Here is a 24,530-nt window from a genome sequence, read left to right as displayed (position 1 = left end):
GCCCCCCGAGGCCCCGGCGGGCCGCGCCGCCGAACACCTGTAGGGGCTCCGGCGCCGCCCCACCGCCCGCGGCTCCCTGCCCTCCTCTTCCAGAGCGGAGCATGCGGGGGGAGGCCGGGATGCAGGGGACCCCGGGAGGAGGTCGTGGGGCCGGGGGAGCCGGAGGTTGCCTGGAGGTGGGGGGCGGTAGGGGGGGCGGCTATTTCGTTAGCGTTGGACTCTTAGTGGGCCACACTGCCCCGGACTGGCGCCCCTGGGAAGTTCGCCAGACCCCCGCGCCCCCGCCCCGGTCTGCGACTCACAACAGCCCCCTTCCCCCAACACACACACACCCGCGGAGGCATTTCGCGCGGCGACACTTGCAGCCCTCGGGGAGAGAGAGAGGCCAGGGCTCGCAGAAGGGTTCAGCCCTCGCGGCGGCGGCGGCGGCGGCGGGCACTGCAGAGCTGCGCCCGCACACCACGCTGCCACCCAGCGGTTTTCGCTGACTTTCCATTACAGGCCAAGATGTGCGGTCCGAATCCCGCTTTTCCTCCTGCCCCAAATCATTGCTTTGAGAGCTTGGGTGGTGTACAGAAAGCGGTGTTGGGGAAACGCGGCGCCGAACCTCGTTATTGAAGCCCTGTCCCCATCTCCGATCTCCTAACTTTTTTCTTTCTTTTTTCCCTGCTCCTCCAGATCTAGCAGCCTCTCTCCCTCCAATTCGGGAATCAAGTCTGGCTTTTTGTTCGCCTCTCTCTATTCACAGGTTCTGTCCTTTCCCTGTTCTATATTTTAACCTGGAGAAGAAAGAGGAGTTTCGAGGTCAAAAATGCAACAAAGAGAATGATCCATCCACAACCCCATCTTCAAAGGGGCACTGCTCTTTTACTCTTTTACTTGATTTCTAACACCAGAAAGGAAGCTGCCAAGAGTAGGGCTGCTCTGTCTGGGGGCTGCCACTACACTCCTTACGGGACCTCTCCCTTCCCCCTTTCCCAGATCTTTTCCAAATTGATACAGACACAAACAGAACCAAATGCCCAGACCCCTGTCCTTCTTTTCTTGCCTGAGCTCCCAACTGGGAGACTCATTCAGCCTTCTTAGCCCATCAGAGCTGTATCACCTGACCCTTCTGGAGATTTCCCTGCTCCAGAGGGGAAACAGCTGCCACCTCCCCCTTCCATTTGTCCCCAGTCTTGAAATGTCTGTGGCCCTATCAGAAGCTCTGATAGCGGTCTGCAAAGACAGGCTTGGGTGAAGGTTGCAGGGACGGAGGTGGAGGGTTGCAGGAGAGTCGTCATTCTAACGGTCTGCAATTTGCTGCAGGTTAGTCGACTCCTCTGTGTTTTTGGCTTTCCCAAAAGCTCACGGAGGACGGGGTGCAAGAGAGTTTCAGCACCTCAAGCCAATTCAAGCAGTCACTTGAGACATTGATTCATAAGGGAAAAACCCTGGTTGGCTCCCGTTGGACTTCGAACGCCTTGAGAATCTGAACTGGGTCTCGGTCAGCACTACATTCCCATCTGCTGGCACAGCTCTTGTCATATAGATTATGTTCAATAAACAGTTTGTTGAAAATAATTGACGAGTGACTGATTTACATTGCTTCTTAAGAGGAGCAGGATGTTTCCTGGCTCGGAATGAATAGGATTCAAATTCCAGTTACCATGAAGGGAAATAATCTCACCAAAAGAGGCCTCAGAAGACGATGTGACCAGGGCCAAATATTTGGGGTGTAGAATGGACCTTAAGAGGTTTCTTCTCCCTCTCAGCATGCTGTTACCTTCCACTGAGCCCCTGGGCCTCTAACGCTCTGGGACCTGTCTGCCCATAGACTGCAAGAATTTTCCTGTCTCCTGGCTTAAGAGAACTCACAGAGGCCTGTGGCTGGAGGGGGATTCATCTAGGGGGAAAGCGAAGGAAAGCCATTTGACTTTGGGTCCATACTATGCAATCATACTATCCAATCGGCTTAGCCATTAGTTAGTGGAGATTTCTCATCCTTTCCTAACTCCCATATGTATTTCACAGGTGCTTCTCAACTCAGAGAAGAATGAATGTAAGTCTCAAATTCTCCGAGAACTGTGCCCAAACCCCATTCACCTAAGGAAGGCAGAATGAAAGAAAGAACCACAGGCCACCCTAGAGAAGGATATTTTGCCTTTCCTTTCTTACTGCCACTCCACCAGTAGGATGGCATCTCAAGGGGAGAGTGAAGAACTTTCTTTCCACACTTATTTCCACAGCGTCTTTTTCTCCTGTCTTGCTTTCTTCCTACCAGTTCACACAGTACCTTGCTTAATCCCAGGGCTCCCATTTGCTCTGCGCTGGTGGGTCCACTCCCCTTTGTTCCTCCCGGACCTCCTCTTCCCACTGCACTGCCCACCAAGCTCTCTCCTTAATCATGTTCAGGAGGAAAGCACCCTTAGCTGCTTTCTGCGGCCCCACTCACACAGAGTTCTACCCTGGGTGACAGGAGGCATGCGTTTTTAATCCTGTCTCTGCTGCTAATCGGCTATGTGACCTTGGGTATGTCATTTCTTCCGCTGGGGCTACGGTTTTCCCATCCTTAACGTCATCCTTCAGACAATCTTAATGGCTTTCAAATCGTATTCTGCAGAGCCCTGAGAGTGGGTGGAGGGGGTATACGTTCCCTCACCTGTGTTTCAACAACAGCACCTCTGCTTTCATCTATTTTACATACCTGGGCTCACAGTATGATTTCTTTCTTTTTTTTTTTTTTAAGACCTATTCATTTATTTGAGAAAGAGAGAGAGAGAGAGAGTGCACAAGCTGGGCGCGGGGCAGAGGGAGAGGAAGAGAATCTCAAGCAGATTCCCCACTAGGCGCGGATGGAACCCAAGGACTTGGGGCTCCATCCCAGGACCCTGAGATCATGACCTGAGCCGAAACCAAGAGTCGGATGCCCAACCCACAGAGCCACCCAGGCACCCTTTTATGATTTCTCATTTAGAAAAACAGCAAGAACGATTCCACTGCTAAAACCAAAACGTTTGAAAATCTCTGGATGAGATCTTCCTTAAAGTTTTTCTGCCTCTGAAGCCTACGATTTCTTGGTATACGCCCCTGTCCCTGCTCCCTCTTATTCTTCCCCTCCTCATCCTCCCCACCCCTCCCCATTCCCCTCTCACACCACCAGAACATAAACCCTAAATTGGCCTCTGGAGAGAACTACCACAAGTCTCTTTGGCTCCGTTCCTCACGGGTTCACTGGAGAACCAGGTTTTAGCGTTCCTTTCAGGGGGAGTTATTTGAGTTATCAGATTATAGAATGCTGGTCGTTCTCTGCCAATCTCTTTTGGCAAGCCTCTGTAAAGAAGCTGGGGGGATCTGCTCTCAAGAGGCGTCTCCAGGAGAGAGACAGAAACCCAAACAGATGTGACTATGATGAGTAAAAATGAGAGAACTCAGACAGCCTAATCAGGAGCAGCCTTAGTACCTTCTGAGCAGGAAGGAGTTGGCTGTCTTTCTGAAACTCTGCAAATGAGAGATTTCAAACACCCATCATTCGTGAAGATAAACATAATTGGAGCCACTTGCCAGTTAGCTCTCCGCCTTCACTTCAGCGGTCCCTCAGAACCCCTCAGTGACCAGTTAGTTACCAGGGCAAGGCTCAAACAGAGGAAAGGGGACAGGTTCTAGTGCACCAAGGTCAAGCAACACGGGGATCTCACCATTCACCGGGTAGGGCAGCAGAGGCGGCATTTAAGAGACTGGGCAGCAAGTGCCAACCCTTCGTGTCCACCTAATTATGTACAAAAGCCCAGAGAAACGACTGGACAGAAATACAAATGAGGAGATTAGAGAAAAGCCATTAGCCAAGGTTCTCGCCACTTAACTCCAAGCAGGAAGAAAAACACAATTTAAAGAAATCCTGTCAACGTCCCACTGGAATTCCAGGGACAGAAAGAGTGACTACTGTACCTGACACATTAATCAGCTGGCAAAGAGTCTCTCCTAGTCAGATCATTTGGGGGAATTATGCTTCAGAAATAAAGGTCTCCAGAACCAATTTTCTAGAAAGGGATCGGCTCTCCTGATTTGCATTGCACCAGGATGGTGGCTTGGTCCCCACTGTGTCCTCTGTCTGGGATCATTCTCTAAATACTTCAGTTACAGAGTTTCCTGAAGCTACCTCTGCTTTATACTTAAAAGCAAATAAAGAGGGCACCTGCGTGGCTCAGCCGTTTGAGCGTCTGCCTTCAGCCCTGGTCGTGATCCTAGGGTTCTGGGATCGAGTCTCCTCTTGGATTCCCTGCTCAGAGGGGAGTCGGCTTCTCCCTCTGCCTCTACTCACGTGCTTGCTCTCTTGCTCTCGCTCTCGCTCTCTCTCTCTCTCTCTCTCGCTCACTCTGTCTCTCAAATAAATAAAATCTTAAAAAAATAAAAGCAAATAAACAAAATCAATGGGGGACACACTGATTAATTCTGATCCTTAAGAAAAATCCTATAACCCATATAAAAATTTTACTGTTCAGTCATAATTTATGAACATTAAAACCATAGAGCACCCTGATGGTATTAATCATATCTATGAATTCAGCTATTTGCCATTTAATTAGCCATAGCAGCTGCAGCATCAAGAGTTCAAGGCCTCTGATTACCTGCTTGGTCATTTAATCAAGAAAACCTGGAGAGAAGTATAGGATTGCTGGGGTAGAGATCTCTCCCTTTATCATAAAAAGAGAACACAAGGAAATGAGCTGAAGCTTCAGTATGTGGGGATTTAAATTTTGTACAAGTAAAACATCTTTTTCAGTAAGGGCTGTTAGAAACCATAATTGAGGGCTCAGCCTGGGTGGCTCAGTCGGTTGAACGTCTGGCTCTTGGTTTCCGCTCAGGTTGTGATCTTAAGGTCCCTGGGTTGAGGCTGGAATATGGCTCCACGCTCAGCGTGGAGTCTGCTTCTCTCTCCCACCCCTCTGCTAACCCACTCCAGCTCGAGTGTGCTTTCTCTCTCTCTCTCTCTAATAAATGAATAGATACAAACTTTAAAAAACATTATTGAGTGCTGATTCTCCTATGGAAATTTTTTGTTGTTGTTTTGTTTTTTTAATTTATATGATAGACAGAGATCACAAGTAGGCAGAGAGGCAGGCAGAGTGAGAGGAAGGGAAGCAGGCTCCCCGCTGAGCAGAGAGCCCCATGTGGGGCTCAATCCCAGAACCCTGGGATCATGACCCGAGCCAAAGGCAGAGGCTTTAACCCACTGAGCCACCCGGGCACCCCTCCTATGGAAGTTTTATCAGTACAACAGAAACGTTCTCTGTCTCAGTGGGTATGTGAGTTGATTCCCGTCTCGGCTCTCATTCTCTCATTCAGACTGCACGACGATTAATACAGCCATGGGCTACAACCAAGAAGTGGTCCCTGGAAAGGGGGCACCAACAACCATTACTGAGAAAGTTCAAGGTGCTGAACTCAAGGGCATGAGATAGTACCTTTGTCTTTGGAAGATCATACTGAGTGAACTTGGATCGTGTGAGTCAAGGCAGTCACAATCATTTCGTAAAGTTTGTCATCCAAGGGGTAGGAAATACTTTGCAGATAATAGTAAATTTATTCTTAACCAAACGAGTTGCCTCAGTGCTGACAGAGCGTCCAGAGCCAACAAAAGCCCCAGCTTCTCTGAGTTCTATTCATTTTTCTTCAATAATATTCAAAGATTTTGAAGGAACAATTGCTATTTTGTGAACTGACTGGTGGCTAACAGACATAAATGAAGTGTTTCTATGATGAAACATTTATGGCAGACTAGAAATGTGCAAGACTCAGAGGCAAAATATCTGTAACACTGGGTTCATTTCTTGCCCAGTGAACCAAATAATCTAAATGAAAAGCTGGGGGGGGGGGCGGTGACGCGAGGATTTGAGGCAAAAGCAGGCAATTGGTAATTTTTCTGGATCTAAGCTATTTCAGGAAATAGGATTTCTGGAGGAAGGTGACCTAAACTCAAGATCTGAAGAAGGGAATGCAGTGTTTGCAAATGATCTAATATTCAGTATTACGTAGCATATGGGGGCGGGATCCGCGACCTGCATAAGGAACTCTGGACTGATTTCCATTTGCCAGTGGCGGTGTTTCCACCAGTTTCCTACCGAGATTTGCCATTTTTTAAAGAAGCAGAGAGGTAATGGGAAACTATTTCAGGGTTCTCTCAGGATTAGCAGGCCTAACATACTTCTTTTCAGACACTGACCAGGATATGGGCTGGAAACCAGCTGAATTTGGAAGGAAAGGTATCCTCTAGATTCGAAGGAGGGGATAAAGGACAGGTCCACAATTCATCTGAGAACTCTGCAGAAGTCCTAGGTGGTCTCAAACTCCACACTCTGCTTTCTTTTTTCTTTTCTTCTTCTTTTTTTTTGGGGGGGGCGAAACTGGGGTTTCAAATGGAGAGAACAGTCAATAAATGCTGTGGTTATAATTGGACAAGGAACTTCAGTGCTGTTATGCTATTTTCTTTCATCCTTCTAACAACCTATAAGGTAGGCATTGCCATTTTACAGATGAGGAAAGCGAAGTCTAGAGTAACGAAGAGATAGATCCATCAATGATCTCCTGCCGTGTCCATCGGTGGCAGTGCCAGGATTTCAACTAAAGATCCTCCGTCAATACAGTCTATGTGTACAAGTCAAGCCCTTCACATATGACTTTTTCTTCCTTGGCACTGAGTCTGGAATTTGGCTTCCTGATCAGTGATGCCTGGATATGGCTATCTCTTGGCTTGGGCACTGGGAGAAGATGGAATCTAGCATGACTTTCAACTCAGTTATGTGTTTTCCTTTTTTAAAAAACAAAAGTGAATTTTGAAGCAAACAACAGATATGATCTGTACACAGCCTAGTCTGTGCGCTTTGAACAATAACTTCTTAGAGTGACATTTTAAGAAAACATTGCCCCCTTTCTCACTAAAATTAAATGACTATAAATCACTGCTTTATATCCTTCTGGGTTTCTCAGCCCAGGGAGTCCTTTAACACCAGAACCCGGTCAGAGTCATACAATCTGGGGTTTTGGAGTGCGAGGAGACCCCAAAGACACTTGGTACTTTATCTTCATCACTCCTTAGCAGAAGGAGGAAGTTTAAGCACTCCAGTTTGCTTGGTTCTTTTCATACCCGGAAAACTGGCTCTCCACACCATAAGATATTTCATGCCATCTGCTTTCAGCTATGGGAAGCCTGAGTTCAGCCAAAGAGTGAAAAATATTGCACACAGTGTATTCAGTTACATGGTCTGAAGCCCAGGACTATGGTTTTGAGCTCGAGGAATTCTCTGGTATCCATTCGGACTGATTTGCTCTGGCTTGTCCCTTCTGACAAGCAGCTGTAAGTATAATCAACAGATTGAAATTGTTTAATAACTTCTCCTGCCACCACCGAAGACCTCGAGCAATTTGAGAACCTGATTTCATAACAGGGACCTTGATGCTCAATTAACAATCTCATTTTAGCAAAGAGACGTGAGGCAAGAGAAGTAAATGAGTTTTTCTGAGGCTACGCTGTTCATTTATTCATTCAAAATTTACGGAGAACTCTCTGCTGTGCACTGAGTTAAAACCTAAAGGATGCAAAGGTACACATGAGCTATAATTTATTTATTGAGCGCTACCTCTATCGCCGGCAGTAAGTACTTTATCCTGCTTTACTCACTTAATACTTACAACTTACCCCCATTTTACAGATGAAGAAGCTGAGGCAAAAGAGAGGTTAATGAGTTCATGCAAGTAGTAAGACATAGAGCTAAGGGGACTCAAATCCATGCATTCTGACTTCATATCTCATGTCCCCGAAACTGCTCTCCTGCCCCCCTCCATCACTGCCCCTGGCTGCAAGTGGAGCATAAAGAGAAGGAAATAAAATAACTAAACCACAAGTGTGATTGAGCAGTGTAAGATGGCGCCAAACGTCCAAAGTGGGTGGGGCACTAAAAAATAAAAGGCACAGCTAACTCTGTGGATAGGGGCCACAGAAACTGGGAACCACTTCAGAAAGAACCACCACCACCACCACTGCCACCAAATCGTCTCACCGAAGATGAATTTTGGAGGACGAGAAAGAGCTAGAAGGTTGGGGAACAAAATTGGGTAAAGCCAGACTTCCAACCTGGCTAAAAATTACTCTTGATGCTAAATTCTTAGCAGGCCATATGACTTTCCCTCAGCTGAGAACTTACAAAACCTTGCATTTTTACGCCCCTCCACTTTAAATCACTCGGCAACAAGTGGATTTCTTATCTCAACCATTCTCCAGGAAACTGCTTTTCTGGGAAATATTGATTACTGGTGTGGCCCTGAAGCATTTTGGGGATTGGGAGAGATAAGATGTACTATGTGGATATTCTGATGGACGTTCATGAGTTGTTTATTTCATGTTTGTAAACCAATTGTCTTCCCTTTCCCACTGATTGTGTTCAGTACGTATTGTGACTGTTGATGTTCAAGTGTACAGTAGTTAACTGATTTACAACCGCCATGGGCAGAGGGTTTAGTAGAAGTAATCCCTTTGGAAAGATGCCAAACAAAATGAAAATTCAATTGGCATGTATGCCACAGTGAGGCAAGCCATCTCCTACAATGACTGGGGTGAACTTAGGGACCAGATATTTGCATGTGGGCAGTTATTAAATAATTTCATTATGGTGGTGATAAAATCTGAACCTAACAAATGAATTAAAGATGATAGAAAAATGACTGTCCAAGCCAGAAAATCCTAGTAGTTCTGATTGGAGAGGGACAACTAGGATTTGGTTGTTATTTGAATATACTAAAAACGTATTTGAAGAATCTTCCTACTTACTACATTCCTCTTCCGGCCACTAAAAAACCCACACCTGCTTGCTCTGTCTGAATCTTAGTATCCTTTGGTCTGAAAAAATATATACTTTAAAGAATTGTTTAGGGAAACAACAGTGCCTTATTTCACTGTAAGAAGAACCAAACCAAAATGAATAATCCAATTAAAAGGTGGGCAGAAGACCTGAATAGACATTTTTCCAAAGAAGATGTACAGATGCCAGCAGATATGCAAAAAGATGCTCAGCATCACTCATCATCAGGGAGATGCAGATCCAAACCACAGTGAGATGTCATTACCTCACTCCTGTCACAATGGCTAGTATCAAAAAGATAAGAAATAACAAGTGTGGGCAAGGATGTGGAGAGAATGGAAAACTTGTGCACTATTGGTGGGAATGTAAGCTGGCACAGAAGAAAACAGTACGGATGTTCCCAAAAAAGTTTTAAACAGAAATACCATACAATAAAGTAATTCCACTTCTGGGTATTTACCAATGAAAACAGGAACACTAATTTGAAAAGATATATGTGCCACTATGTTCATTGCAGCACCACATTCAATGGCCAAGACATGGAAGCAACCCAAGTATCCATCAATGGATGAATGGGTAAAGAAGATGCCACACACACACAAACACACACACACACACACACACACACACACACACACACACACACTGGATTATTACTAAGCCGTAAAAAGAATGAAATAGCGCCATTTGAGACAACATGGATGGACCTAGATGGTATTATCCTGAGTAAAATCAGTCAGAGAAGACAAGCACCAAATGATTTCACTCATAAGTGAAATCTAAAACCAACCAACCAACCAACCAACCAATAGAAGCAGACTCAAAAATACAGAGAACAAATTGGTAGTTGCCAGAAGGGAGGGGGTTAGGGGAATGGATGTAAAAGGAAAAGGGAATTAAGAGATACAAACTTGCAATTATAAAATAAATAGGTCACAGGGATGAAAAGTACAGCATAGGAAATCTAGTCAATTATACTGTAATAACTTTATGTGGTGACTGATGCTAATTACCCTTATCATGGTGAGCATTTTATAATGTAAGTAACTGTTGAATCACTATGTCGTTTACCTGAAACTAATATAATATTTATATCACCTACATTAAAAAAAATAACCAAACCAACACACTGTGCACACGTGTGTGTGTGTGTGTGTGTGTGTGTGTGTGTGTACACACACTCCGGGCAGGCCTCTGGGAATGCTGTAAAGCCAGCGCCTCAGCCCAGATGCCCACTGTCCTTGTGGGGCCCCACAGGAACCTGTTCTTCCACATAAAACCCTAGGATCCAGGCTGTCCTAATTCTTTTTCATTAAAATTGTCCTTTCCTATATCCCATCCCCGGGTCAGTGCTTTCCAAGATGACAGATAGTTGATCGGATACTCTCATCAGAGCTGGGATAAGTTCCAGTATCTCCGCATGACCTCTCCCCTTTACCTCCAATGGGTTCATTCTGATGGGGATTTTATGGAGGCACAATTATACTAACAAAAGCGTGCCTCTAAGGGTGACATTTTAAATGGCAGAAAGGCTGTGGGAGTAGCTTTGAGGAAGGAAGAGCTTTGGAGAACACCTCAGTTTAAAATATGGACTCCGAGAAACACACCGAGGGTTTCAGAGGGGATGGGATGGCCCAGTGATGGGTATTTAGGAGGGCAGGGATCGCACAGAGCACTGGGTGTTATACATAAACAATGAATCATGGAACACGACATCAAAAACGAATGATGTACTGTATGGTAACTAACATAACATAATAAAAATAAATAAATAAATAAAAATGAAAGTTCCCTGCCGTTTTGTAGCACTGGTTCTATGAATGTGTGTGCATGTGAGTGTCACACGGCAGAAATTAACTAGTCAGACACGCTCATTTAGCTCCGGTTCAATTTTTCCTTCTCTTCACACCCAAGATTCTTGAAAGTCTTTACCAACAACCCCCCATTTCCTTACTTCCATTCGCCACTCACTCTGATTTTATTATAATTATATGTATGTGTATATATATTCCTAGTAATTCCTCTACATAGATTTCAATATCCCTTTTGAGATGGACAGATAGTATTTGCTTGGTATTTAAATATACTTAAAACATTAAAAATATTCCACCTCATCGTACGCCTCTTCAGTTGTGCACCTTCCATTGCTCAATTATTTTTCTTCCATTCTAGGAGTTTACTGCCAACTCTTCATCTACTGCCTGTCTTAAAGCTCTATTTTTCTTCTGAAACTTCTGTTAGATAGATGTGAGACTTCATTCTCTCCTCATGGGTCCTTACTTCTCTTCCCTAGTTCCTTCTCTTCATCTCTCTGGGTAGAATCTGGGTGCTTCACTTATCCCCACTCTGAGCTTAGTCTATTGTTTGATTTTGTTTGATTTCATCAACAGACACACATATACAATATTACTGATTATATTGAAGCAGTCATCAAAAAATCTCCCAAAAAACAAGAGCCCAGGGCCAGACGGCTTCCCAGGGCAATTCTACCAAGCATTTAAAGAAGAATTAATACCTATTCTCCCGAAACTGTTCCAAAAAATAGAAATGGAAGGAAAACTTCCAAACTCCTTTTATGAGGCCAACATTACCTTGATCCTGAAACCAGACAAAGACCCTATCTAAAAGGAGACCAATATCCTTGATGAACACAGATGCAAAAATTCTCACCAAGATACTAGCTAATAGGATCCAACAGTACATTAAAAGGATTATTCACCATGACCAAGTGGCATTTATTCTTGGGCTGCAAGGTTCATTCAACATCCACAAACCAATCAATGTGATACAATACATTAGTATATTACTGATTACATGATAATATATATGACATGTTAGAAATTATATACATGCACACATGTGCATATATATACATACTTAATTCTTTCAATTTTTTTTTATCTTTTCTAATATGTCTGCTATTCTTTTCATGACGTGTGGTTCATACCTTATGGATTCTAGACCTTCCTTTATTTTACTGAATGTTTTGAAGGTACTTAAGTTAAAGTCTCTTTTATACTGCCTTATTATACAACTTTTCTGGAACCTGGATTACTCTGCTTATTGTTGCTGCTGACCCTCCCTGCAGTGGTTGATTTCTCTTCTTGCTCTGTCCACTTGACTGTGCACTCACCTTTAGCGTGAGAGCTGTTTTCTGTAGAAGTCCTGCGTGAGCCCTGGATAGCAGAGTTATCTACTTCTACCGCTCCATGTTCTTTCTCTGCCAGCACGCTATGGATTCCACTGGATGAACGTCAGTTTTTAATTTCCCAGCTTTTTAATACAAATTAAGATGTGGGATTCCAATTTCTTGTCGTCTAGGCCCAGAATGAACACTCTGCTTATATTCTGTGATCCTAGGCCTTGAGTCCTAATGTATCACCAACTGGACAGGATGTCCTGGCTCCTCGCTTTATAGAGGAAGCTAAGGGTTCAGTGTCAGGGATGTGACTTCACCTTAAGCCCCAGGGCGTACATACATTTCTGATACTCTTGATGGCCATTCAGTTCCAACTGTGACACTTTGCTTCAGCTTTAAACTGCCGCCTTGTCTCTATGACCAGGAAATTTCCCTTTTTTGTTTTTTATTTTTTTGTGTGTATTGTCAGACTTAAGATAGTATTTTATCCACTATTTCTATGTCTTTATGGAAGGTTAGAGGTTCCTGCCATACATTAATTCAATGCATTGATGAATGCATTAATAGGGACGAATTAAGTCCCTATTTGACCTACTTCCACCATGACACTAAAATTGCTTTTACTAAGATGATCAAAAGCCTTATTGTCACAACTGATGATGGCTTCTCAGTCATTACTTCCCACAACCTTTCAGCCGTATTGCATACTATTGGCCATTATGGTTTGTTTTGTTTTGTTTTTAATTTTTTATTTATTTTCAGCGTAACAGTATTCATTGTTTTTGCACCACACCCAGTGCTCCATGTAATCCATGCCCTCTCTAATACCCACCATCTGGTTCCCCCAACCTCCCACCCCCCGCCCCTTCAAAACCATCAGATTGTTTTTCAGAGTCCATAGTCTCTCATGGTTCACCTCCCCTTCCAATTTTGGACACTTTTCCATAGACTTCTCCCAGACTACATTCTCCTGATTTTCCTCCTGCCTGTCTTTGTGCCTTCTCGGTTTTCTTTTCCTCTTACTGACAACTTGAGTTCCTTAGGATTCTGGCCTATGTCCTCTAATTTTCTTCCCTATTCTTCTCTTTCTAAGTATTTATTCTTCATTCATCCATTCAACAAATGTTCTTTGAGCATTTGTTCTGTGCCAGGCTGAGTTACAGGCATTTAGCAGTGAACAAGGAAGGTCTCTAGAAGGGGATGACATTTGTGGACTCTTGAAATATGATAATGACCTAGCCTTGTGAAGAGTACAGGAAATCACTATTTTTTCTACTGTAACAACTCTAAAAATCTCCAATGCTCGTGATGGGGTTCAGACCATGCTACCCCAAAATATGGCACTTTGGCATATTGAATATTTAAAGCTAAAGGAATTTGAGAAAACAGCGGAAGCAGAAAGGTCACTGTGATCTTCCCTCCTCCCTTCTCCCCTGATACAGGCCATAAACCCCTCATGTGAAAAGTGACCTCTTTGTACCTGCAGGAAAAAAGCATCGTATCTCCAAAGACAAGGGACGCCAGGAAGAATACTGACAGGGCTTGCTAAGTTTCCCCTGGTTTACTACATTTACTTCATACTCTTTGGCATATCGTAGTTCTACCTGACTGCCCAGTCTTCACCAAACCTAGTATAAAAATACTCAGATCTAATTGTTTAGGTCTTCATTTCCTTTTGAAGACTCCTATGTCATGTGAAACTTGTATGAAATTTTTTGTTTTTCTCTTGTTAGTTTGTCTTTTGTTTATCTCATTTTCAGATCCAGGCAGGGACTCTAAGAGGGCATAGGAAACTTTTTCCTCCCCTACTCTTTCATTGGCTCACACAGCTCCTCTGAAGTCTATATATGGATACTTCTACCCAAATGGCACTCAAGACCTCAAACTCAACAAATCCAAAGTTGAACTCATCTCACCAAATTGATTCCTCTTCTCTTATTTCATATGGCTACTAAGTTTTTTTCCTTCTATCATGCTCCTTTCTGGATTCATTCACCATCTCACCCAAGATAGAGATTTGAAGATTATCCTGAAGTCTTCCTTTCACAACCTCACATCCAAGGAATAAGTGAGTAGTGCAAGTTCTACTTTCTTAATATTGTTTCTAAATTCCTATTGTTAAAATTTGCACCTATGCCTATTTCATTTCTTGCCTGAATTTCACCACAGCCTCCTCTGTGGCCGGTGATCAGACTACTTTGCTCACTGCTACAATTCTAACAGACAAATCTGATCATGTTGTTAACAAGTCTCAGTGGCTCTCCACATAGAAGCCCTCCACAATCTGTCCCCAGACTTCCTTGTCACCCTTACTTCCTGCCTCAGACACACTGTATTTCAGACATAGCAAAGTACTTACCTTCCCCAAAACAACCCCCTCCAGCCCACTAGCCACTCCAACTGCTGTATCTTTGAAAACTCCACTCCCTCCTCCTTGGCAAACCCTTCAGGATTTATCTCTGGCATCATCTCCTCTGGGAAACCTTCCCTAACAATCCCCATGTAAAAAGAGTTTCCTCTTTTCTGCTCTGTAGGATCCTATGCATATAGTTATTATGGCATTTATACTATTTATTTCTGTCGACTTGTCTGTCATGCCCATCAAACAGAGAACTCCCTGAGAAGGGACTGGGACTTCATCTCTGGATCCCCACATCTAGACAGAGTAGGGACTCAAAAAACAATAGTTTCATGGCTAAATGAATTCGCTAACTCTTCCTTCTCCATTTAGAATGCAGAGAGTAGGCACCTAGAGCAATGAAATGAAGGACAGGTCTATTTTGAAAAAGTAGGTTCTTGCGCAACTCATGGTGGAGGGTGGCCGTGTTTTAATTATAAATAGAACTATGTCATTCAGTCATTGAACTAGGAACAGGGAGCTACTGGATCCTTGTGAAAGGGAAAGTTAAACAGCTTAGTAATGAGATTGGCCCCTATTTGGGTCAATAAAATAATTCTTTAGAAGTCTATAACAATTTAAGGTTTGACAGAGTACTTTTACAACAACCATTGTCTTATTTGATCTGCATAGGAACCTGTGAGGTAGCCAGAATGGATTTCAACTAGACACATTTTACAGACAAGAAAACCATTTCTCACTGAGAGGTCATGGTTTGCCTTCCATCACAAAACTAATTTATTTATTGATCAGTTTAGCCCCTTCCTCATTCCAAAGAGGGATTGCGGTTGCCTACAAAAAAATGTACAGGAAAATAAGATCGGGAAGCCAAGAAAAGGTTATCAGCATGAAGAAAGATGAGTCAGACGCTAGAGACAGCCAGCAGGGTTTCAAACCCAAGGTCCCATTAGGCTGTCTCCAGAAGCTTTTGAACCACTGGGTGGTGATCCACAGGAGTTTTGTTTGCGTTAAAAAAAAAAAAAGCAGCTACAATTTTGACATCACAAAGCAAGTATCCTGGTATCTATTAGAATATTCCCCCATCAAATATAAACACTAAAAATTAAAGCCAAACTTGAGTCACTGCAATTATCCTGCTTGGACTAGAAAGCTAATCAAGCAACAGACAGAGACAAGGTGAAATGAGCTGAGACCATAAAGAAAATTGGTCCATGATAAGGCAGGGGCTGGGACTCCTTCTGCAGAGCTACATAAATATTAAAAAGCCAACCAGATCAAGAGGTGACTCAGTTTCGGAGGTAAACTCATTCAGTTTTGATCACATCGTGTTTTATAGACATCCACTTGCTCCCAGATTTTGATGAGAGTTTAAATAATCCTGTGGCTTTACTTGCCTCCTATGCCTCACCCAGACTCACCGTTACCATTTTCCTCAGTGTTTTACTGAAATTGAGAATGATAATACCTATAAAGCCTCTCCCCAGCTGACATTTCCGAGTCTCTTCCCCAGCACAACAAAATTAGAAAATGGAAAATATAACCTTTCTTGTCCTGTAGTTTCTCTACAGGATATAAAATGGAAACATAGTCTCTATTCAAGAATCATGACCAACTAGCAGGAATAATAATCATGATAATCACAGTAGCCAATACTGTTTGAGCATTTACTCTGGGCCAGGCACTGTTTTAAATATTTTACATACGTTTACTTATTTAATTCTCACCACAATCTCATGAGGTAGGAACTATTCTTATCTCCAAGTTATAGATGAGGACAATGAAGTATACTGAGGTTAAAAGTTTGCCTAAGGTCATACAGCTAGTGAGTGGCGGACCTGGGCTACCAATCCAGATAAACCCGCCACATGCAGACGTGCAAATATTCCTAATTTATAGTTGTTCAGTCAAATAGATGGATTATATATTTTGCTTTCTGTTGTTTACATCATTGCCAATTAACATTCCAGTAGTGCAGGCTCAGGGAAACTAAAGACAGTACTAAACTTCTAGAAAGTTCCTTCCATGAATTCCATCAAAAAGTGGGAACACTTCTCAGTCTTTTTCCCCTCAACGCTCATTGCAGTGATTTCTATCATGCTCTATAGCATTCAAATCACTTCTTCACATGTATATAGCTAACCCTGGTGTTGCCATGGAGATTTAAATCAATGCCACGTGCTGGGACCTAATTTGCATATTCTGCTGATTAGCAGGGGCACTTGGTAATCCCTCCCATCTGCTTGCATGACTAATCTCACGTGTTGGCAATGTATGGGATTCCAGAATGTTAGGAACTGATCCTCTCAGGTTATTTAACACTTCAGTTCTGTTCAGTAACAGCTTAATTAAACCTTGAGGGGGAAAAAAAGGTCAACAGACAAATAAAATTAAATCTTTTAGGAAATTAGCTAATGAGAAGGGGAAGTTAGAATTCACTGCTGCAAGGAAGAGCACAGAATATTATAATATAAAACAAAAAAAATGGAACGTTTCATCCTGGGTTTTCAGGAGTTGAACATCCCAACCAACCATCATTTACGAAGTCTTCTCCGTGCCTGGCAGTGTGTTAAGTGCTTTCACAGGTGTCATTTCATTTTGTTTTCACAGTAATCCTATGAGGCCAGGAGAAGAGAGGTTAAGTCATATGCTCAGATTCAGACACATTAAGGAATACTATCTGAACAAAGCTGGACCACCCAAATGTGTCTGACTCCTTCCACACCACTGGAGTGGGACTTGGAGATGGAGCTCACTTTCTATCCAATATCTCAATTCTCTAGAGGACAGAAACAGGGCCAAGGAAGACAAGCTGCAGGGAAACAGATTAGGGCTCACTCTGACAAAGCCGTATCTAACAATGGGGATTGTCCCAAAATGGATAGAGTACATTATTTTGGGAGGTGATCAAGGCCCTGTCATTGGAAGTGTCCACATAGGGAATTGGGGCTCACAAAGCCCTGGTAAAGACCTAATCAGATATTACAGAAGAGATTCTTGCATTAAGTGAATGATCTGAATCATTACAGACCCTCTGTCAAAACCCCAACACAAAGACCACTGGAGAAATCTGTTGTTTAGAAAAAGCTAAGCATGTGAACCATGCTAAGTAAGAGAAAGTACCCCCCTGATAGAGTCTCAATAGCAATTCGAAAGTTGGCCAAGAGTACTTACAGGGTTTCAGGGGCTGGGGTTGGTCATAATGTGTTAAGGCAGAACTTTTAAGCACGGTCCTTACAAATTCAGATCAGAATTTATAAACTAGATGAGTTGCTAGAATAGTTAATGGTCTTCTCTTTGGGACACATGAGTTATGTGGAATTACTGTCAAAACAGTCTGAGCCAACAAACAAAACACCCAGAGACTGTCCCAGAGAAGATGAGAATAAGATGTGACAATTACACATGATATGATATCCTGGATGGGACCCTGGAAGGGAACAAGAACATTAGTGGAAAAATTAGTGAAATTCAAATTAAGTCTGGGGTTGGACAATAATATGCCAGTGTTGGTTTCTTAGTTTTGACAAGTGTACCATCGTGATTTAAGATGTTGATGCTGGGCACAACCAGATGAAGCATATATGGGAACTTTCTGTACTATCTTTGCAACTTTTCTGTAAATCTAAAATTATTCCCCCAATTTTAAATTTGATCAAAAAATAGCTTAAGTTTCATTCGTCTTACACATCATGGCTGGCTTTGGTTTATCTATCTTGTGAGTAATAGCTCAATATGTTTTGCAACTTGAGGTTTGGTTTGTTTCTCGCCTCGATTTAGAAAACATCTCTGAGGTCTCTGAGTCAGAAGACTTTCTATTTAACCCAAACTATGGGGAAATAAGGAATAGAATTTGATGGGGTTAGAAAAGGTGTGTCAAAAATGAGACCTCTTTTCACGCATTTTTTTCTGATTTTATAATTTCCTGAGCTAAGGGGACCCTCATGAACCCACAAATGTTACCAATGTACCAACCCACAAATGTTACCAGATGTACCAACAGGACAGCAAAAAGATTACTGCTGAGTCTGAAGGGGGAGGCACACACACCCTCTGTCACCGCTACCAGCAAAGCAACAAATAATGACTAGCAAAGCCCGTGATATGGTTATTCACCAGGAGATAGAGCTCCTAGAATCCAACTACTGGAGCACAAGAGGTTAACACAGGTCAGGGATAGCTCCTTGAGGTCTTACTGAATCAGAAACTGTTCCTTAGACACTCTGGAAAACAGTATGGCGGTCCCTCAAAAAGTTGAAAATAGAGCGACCCTATGACGCAACAATTGCATTAGTGGATATTTACCCTAAGGATACAAATGCAGTGATCCTAAGGGGCACCTGCATCCCAGTGTTTGCAGCAGCAATGTCCACAATAGCCAAACTATGAAAAGAGCCTAGATGTCCATCAACAGATGAATGGATAAGGAAGAAGTGGTATATATATACAATGGAATACTATGCAGCCATCAAAAGAAATGAAATCTTGCCATTTGCAATGACGTGGATGGAACTAGAGGGTATTATGCTGAGCGAAATAAGTCAGTCAGAGAAAGACAATCATCATATGATCTCCCTGATATGAGGAATTTGAGAGGCAAAGTGGGGGGTCATGGGGGGAAGAGAGGGGAAAAAATGAAACAAGATGGAACCAGGGAGGGAGACAAAGCATAAGACACTCTTAATCTCAGGAAACAAATTGAGAGTTGCTGGGGGTTGGCGGGGAGGGAGAGGGTGACTGGGTGATGGACATTGGGGAGGGTATGTGCTATGGTGAGTGCTGTGAATTGTGTAAGACTGATGATTCACTGACCTGTACCCCTGAAATAAGTAATACATTATATATTAATAAAAAATGAAATAAATGCTTGGATAAAGAATCACCTGGGCAGAAAAAAAAAAAAAAGAAAGAAAGAAACTGCACTCTTGTTCTTCCTAAGCTGTACCGTGAAATTTTTTAGCGTGAAGACTGCCAGCTCCAGGAATTATGAATTTCAAGTCTTTACCTCTTTACAGGAGATGGCTGCAGATGGTGTTTGCGATTGCAGCAAAGGAGATGCCATTTAGGGCAGAGAATATTGATACTATAATGGCTTCTTCCCTAACTAAGGGTATTTTGGCACACATTTCCACTGATACTTGCTTTGACATGCCCAGGAAGCTTGAGGCTCCTTTTCTCCTCCCTGCAAAAATATTGATATTATTAGCAATGGACAAAGCATGACTTTGCATTTGCAGAACTAAGGACTCGGCATTGCGGTAAGGTAACTTTTGTTATGGGTTCCCACATGGTAACTAGAAATGGTATTTAGTTGTGTCCAAGGTAATCTGTCATTTCCACTTTTCAAACCATAGTTTTGAGGGGTGCCTGGCTGCCTCAGTCGGTGGAGCACACCACTCTTGATCTTGGAGTCACGATTTTGAGTTCCATGTTGGGGATAGAGTTTACTTAAAACACACACACACACACACACACACCCCAGAATGATGGAAACAAGAATCCTGGGTTCAAGTCTCAGTTCTCCTACTAATGAACCCTGGGACTTTAGGAAAACTCTGTCTATACTTCAGGCTTCTATTCCCTCATCTATAAAATAAGAGACCTGTGCATACAAAACCTCTTTGAATTTCATTAATCCACAACTAACCCGAAAACAATGGTTGCAGAAATTTATCACGTGGTCACAGAATTTTTGTCTACCATATTCAGTTGTTCTGTCGAATTGCGAAAGTCAGGAAGAAAGGGGCAGGCCCTCTGCTTAATGCAGAAGACAGTGGGCCGAGTGGCCTAATGGCTAGCAGCATGGGCTCTGCAACCAGAAAACTTGATTCCATAGCACATTAGATGTGTGACCTTAGAAAGCCAAGTACCTCTCTGTTCGGCAGCTTCCTCAACTGTAAGATGAAAATAACTATGGTACCCAGCTCCTAGGGTGATGGTGAGAACTAAATGAGTTCATTTTATAAAGAGCTCAGCATGAATCTGGTATACGGTACACACACAATAAGTGGCTGTTGCAATTTCCCATCTTCATCTTGTGGCTGTATGTTATTAAAGCCAGCTTTATCTGAACACCTATCTTGACAAAATCAGCCAGAACCTCCCACATCTGCTGTAGACCAACAGAAGTGACTGATAGTAGTTGACACCTCCCACGGTTTCCCATCTCCTGAGCCCGCCCTGGTCTGGGCTGTCAGGAATGGAAGAGAATAATAGCAAATTATGTACATTGCACTTACTGTATGCAGCGAACACTGGCCCTTTGCATGTATTAATTAATTCAATCCAACTGATGAGGTGGGTGCTATAATTATGTCTCATTTTTGGATGATAAAATTGAGGGCTAGGGAGGTTGAGCAACCTGCCTAAGTGGTGACTAGTACATATCAGAGGCAGGATTTGGACTTGACCAGTCTGGTTCCAGAATCCCTGCTTTTAACACTATACCTTGTTGCCATAATAATAACTTGAGCTTGCTAAGTGCGTACTAAGTGCCATATGATTACAAACCTTATCTCTAATTCTCATGATAACCCTGCAAGGAAGGCATTATGCTTACCTCCATTTTTACAAAGGTAGAAAGGGATACTCAGAAAGACTAAGTACTTTGTCCAACATCATAGAGCCAAGGAGCACTAACGTCTGTCTCTGTAATCTGTGTTCGGTCCACTCCTCTGTGTTCGGTCCACTCCTCTTAGCAAGAATGAGATTCATGCTTTGTTTTGTTTTGTTTTTTAACTCAGAGGCTTTCCAGTGGGAGATGAAGGCAAATTTTACTCAGTGTCAAATTTCTGGAAGAAGGGGATAACTGCAACACCAACGTTCTCTCTGGGAAATATGCAGAGTGCTCTCATTAATGAGGCCCAGGAAGCAGTAGCCTTCAGTGGGGCCCCCTGGTGCTGGTCCAGGTCCCACGGCTGCTGGGGCGATCTGTAGATTTCTCCAACAAGAAGATTTTCTCTTACATAAAGGGAAAGAGTTACTGAAGCACATAAAGAAAGCTTTCATATGAAATTCAAATTTGTTCAACCTTCCCGAGAATGAATCTTAAGTGAACAAAATAACATTCTGACTAAAGCCCATAATCACATCACTTTTTACATGATGAAATACAATGAGATTCATGGAAGAAATCACTGTGGAACAAATTCACCCTCTTAAATTCTATGGGAGAACAATTCCCCTTGATTACCCTAAAAATGCGTAAGATATCAGTGGAACCAATACATTTTTTGGTGATCTACTAAGAAAATGTACCTAGGAAAATGTGTAATGAAGCTAATGATGGCTATTTCCTTCTCTTTAGATGTTTGGAAGCATAGCCCACAAAGAATGCTCCAGAAGGCGTCACAGTGAACAACAAAGAATTGGAAAAATATGTAAGTTCTGTGGTGTTTATGCTATTGTCATTGGATGTTACTCGCATATAACTTCTTATTTTCATTTTGTGTAAAAAGGAAAGTCTCTCAGCTTCAACAAGGGCATAAGACTAAGTAGGAAGAGAATACAGATGGGAAAACTTACATTTTAACCATAACTGTAACTTTTACTCAACTAGTATTTTAATATGCTATTATCCTTTCCAAAGCTGCAGTTAGTAAAAACTGAACAAAAATGTGCGAATTCATTCTCCATTGAGGAACCTTATATTTAGTGAAATATGGACACGTGCATATGAAATAAAAACCTTTTATGAATAATAACCCATCATGCAATGGCTTATTGCTTACACTCCACTCTAAGATGATATAATTTTTGTAGTGTTCCTGTTTTGGCACTCTGGGTTATAATTCCAGGTTCTCCAAAATTTCAGAAAGGAGTCAATCTCTCATCTAGTATTTAAGTGTGGGTAGACAGAGACCATGTTTCCCCCTTCACGTATTCCCAAATACTCCGTCTCTTGAGCCGTGGTCCCATGACTCTTCGAAGACTTTTCACTGAAAATTTACCACAAAAAAACTCTGACCTCCAAAGTGGAGAGTGCTGAAGTAGGCTGTATGTGTCATTATCGCTTTAGTCCAGTGTGCACAGAATTCTGGAGTGTTGTGTGGATGTTGGATATTTTACTAACATTATATTGAGCTCTATTACTTCGACAATAATGGCACTCAAGCACAAATCTAAGACAGGATGGTAAACAAAGCTCAGAAAGTATGAATTCGAGTTCTTTTCACACTCCAGGCTTCACAATGAGTAAGAGTGGTCATCTGCCATTGGAGGAGGGGCAGGAAAGCCCTCAAGCTGAGGTGCATAGGGCATCGAGGGCAGAGTAACAACTGAGAGAAACCCCACAGGTATTGAGTCCATGGAGAACACAGAGTACCACCCAGTGGTCTTCTACTGCTGTGGTGGGCAGGAGATTAAAAAGAGAAGGCCCCTTCCTGCAGGGGTCCAGGGTACAGAACCTGTCAAAGTATGGGGTTAAGGAAGGAGAACAGATACCAACTATCCCTAGGTACTCAAACTGAAAGCCCTCCTGAGGAGAAGGTTCTGTTCCTGTTCTTAAATAAAATGAAGCTCATGATGGGTTAAATAGAGCTAAAATGACAATGAAGCACAGATCCAGATCTAATGGTAGATTAATCTCAAACCAAGTGCTCATGGCCTACTAGACGAAAAGGTGTTCCCATTTTGGACACTTATAATTTACCTCAGTTTCTGTTCTTTTATACATAGTGGCTTGTATTCCAACAGAAATTATATGAACAAAAGACTTAAAAAAGGAAGAAATTAGAAAACACTCTTATGAGATAGAGTCAACAGAATCAATTCCAGTGATGGCTTGGATGAAGGAATTATCTGTCAAACAAGGACTTCAAAAGAACTTCAAAATCGTCCAAAATATTTTAAAAGATCTAGTGGAAAAAGTAAATAACATGCATGAATGGACATAGAACTTCAGCATTGAGATGGAAGCTCTAAATAGAGAAAAAAAAAACAAAAAACAAAAACTGGAAGAGCCAGGAATGAAATGGAGAATATCAGAGATGATGAATTTGTTTGCATGGCTTATCAGGTGACTGGATATAGCAGAGAATAAAATATGTGACTTGGATACATTTGGATATAAAGTATCTAAAAAGAGGGGCATCTAGGTGGCTAAGTCCGTTAAGTGCCCAACTCTTGGTTTTGGTTATGATCTCAGGGTCCTGGGATCGAATCCCATGTCAGGTGCCTCACATTTGGCATGGAGTCTGCTTGAGATTCTCTGCCTCTCCCTCTGCCTCCCCTGTGCCCCACTTGTATGCTCTCTCTCTAAAATAAATAAGTAAGTAAAACCTTAAAAAGAAAAGAAAGGATCTAGAAAGAAACAGAATGAAATAAAGCAGTAAAAAAAAAAAAACTAGAACAGAGTGAGATCTATGGGACAACAGCAAACCATCTGATGTGAGTAATTAGGGTCCCTAGAGGAGAAGAACAAGAGAAATGAGCAGAAGAAATGTGTGAGAGAATAATGGTCAACAGGTTTTCAAAATTTATGAAAATCAATCTTAAATATCTAAGAAGCTCAGAGAATACCAAGCAAGATTGATAAAACAAACAAAACCCAGCTAGGCATCATAGTCAAACTATAAAAAAACAGAGATGAAGAGACAATCTTGAAAGCATCCAGAGAAAACAGAAATACTACATACAGTGGAACAACGGTAAGAACCATATATAACTTCTCATCAGAAACAACAGGGACAGAAGACAATAGACTATCATCTCATCTGCTGAAAGCAAATAGACTCTGTCAAAGCTGAATTACATACCCAGTAAAAAATACTCTTCAAAGAGGAAGATGAAATAAAGAAATTTTTAGGGGAAAAAAAGCTGAAAGAATTTTTATCCAGCAGATATGCACTGTAAGAAATGGTCAAAAAAAAAAAGCTATTACTGAAGTAAAATTATACTGCACAGAAATCTAATTCTGCAGGAAGAAATTAAAAAAAAAAACAGCAGAAGGAGTAAATATATTGGTAAGTATAAAGGATCATTATTTTTAAAAATAGCATTGTGTGTTTATGTGTGCATGCATATAGAAATCACATCATAGACAATTTACTGTTTATAGTAAAATTAAAAATAAAGTAACACGGGGGACAGCACATACAGAATAAAATATATGAGAAAACAACAATAAAGGTTGTGAATGGGATAATTGGAAGAACAATGCTGGAAATTTCTGACCTTGCTTGTGAATAGAATATATATTCAA

At 42.1% G+C, this 24,530-nt stretch overlaps 1 protein-coding gene across 3 annotated transcripts in view; it reads right to left on the bottom strand.

The window, feature by feature from the left end:
- Window positions 1-24,530, bottom strand: part of FGF13 (fibroblast growth factor 13) — a 468,515-nt gene that overhangs the window by 67,450 nt on the left and 376,535 nt on the right. The window lies entirely within an intron of this gene.

The sequence above is a fragment of the Lontra canadensis genome, unplaced genomic scaffold (genome assembly GCF_010015895.1).
Source record: "Lontra canadensis isolate GAN:19392208 unplaced genomic scaffold, GSC_riverotter_1.0 scaffold123, whole genome shotgun sequence".
Lineage (NCBI taxonomy): Eukaryota > Metazoa > Chordata > Mammalia > Carnivora > Mustelidae > Lontra > Lontra canadensis.
Note: the sequence above shows the minus strand (reverse complement) of the source record. Positions and strands in the feature narration are given on the sequence as shown.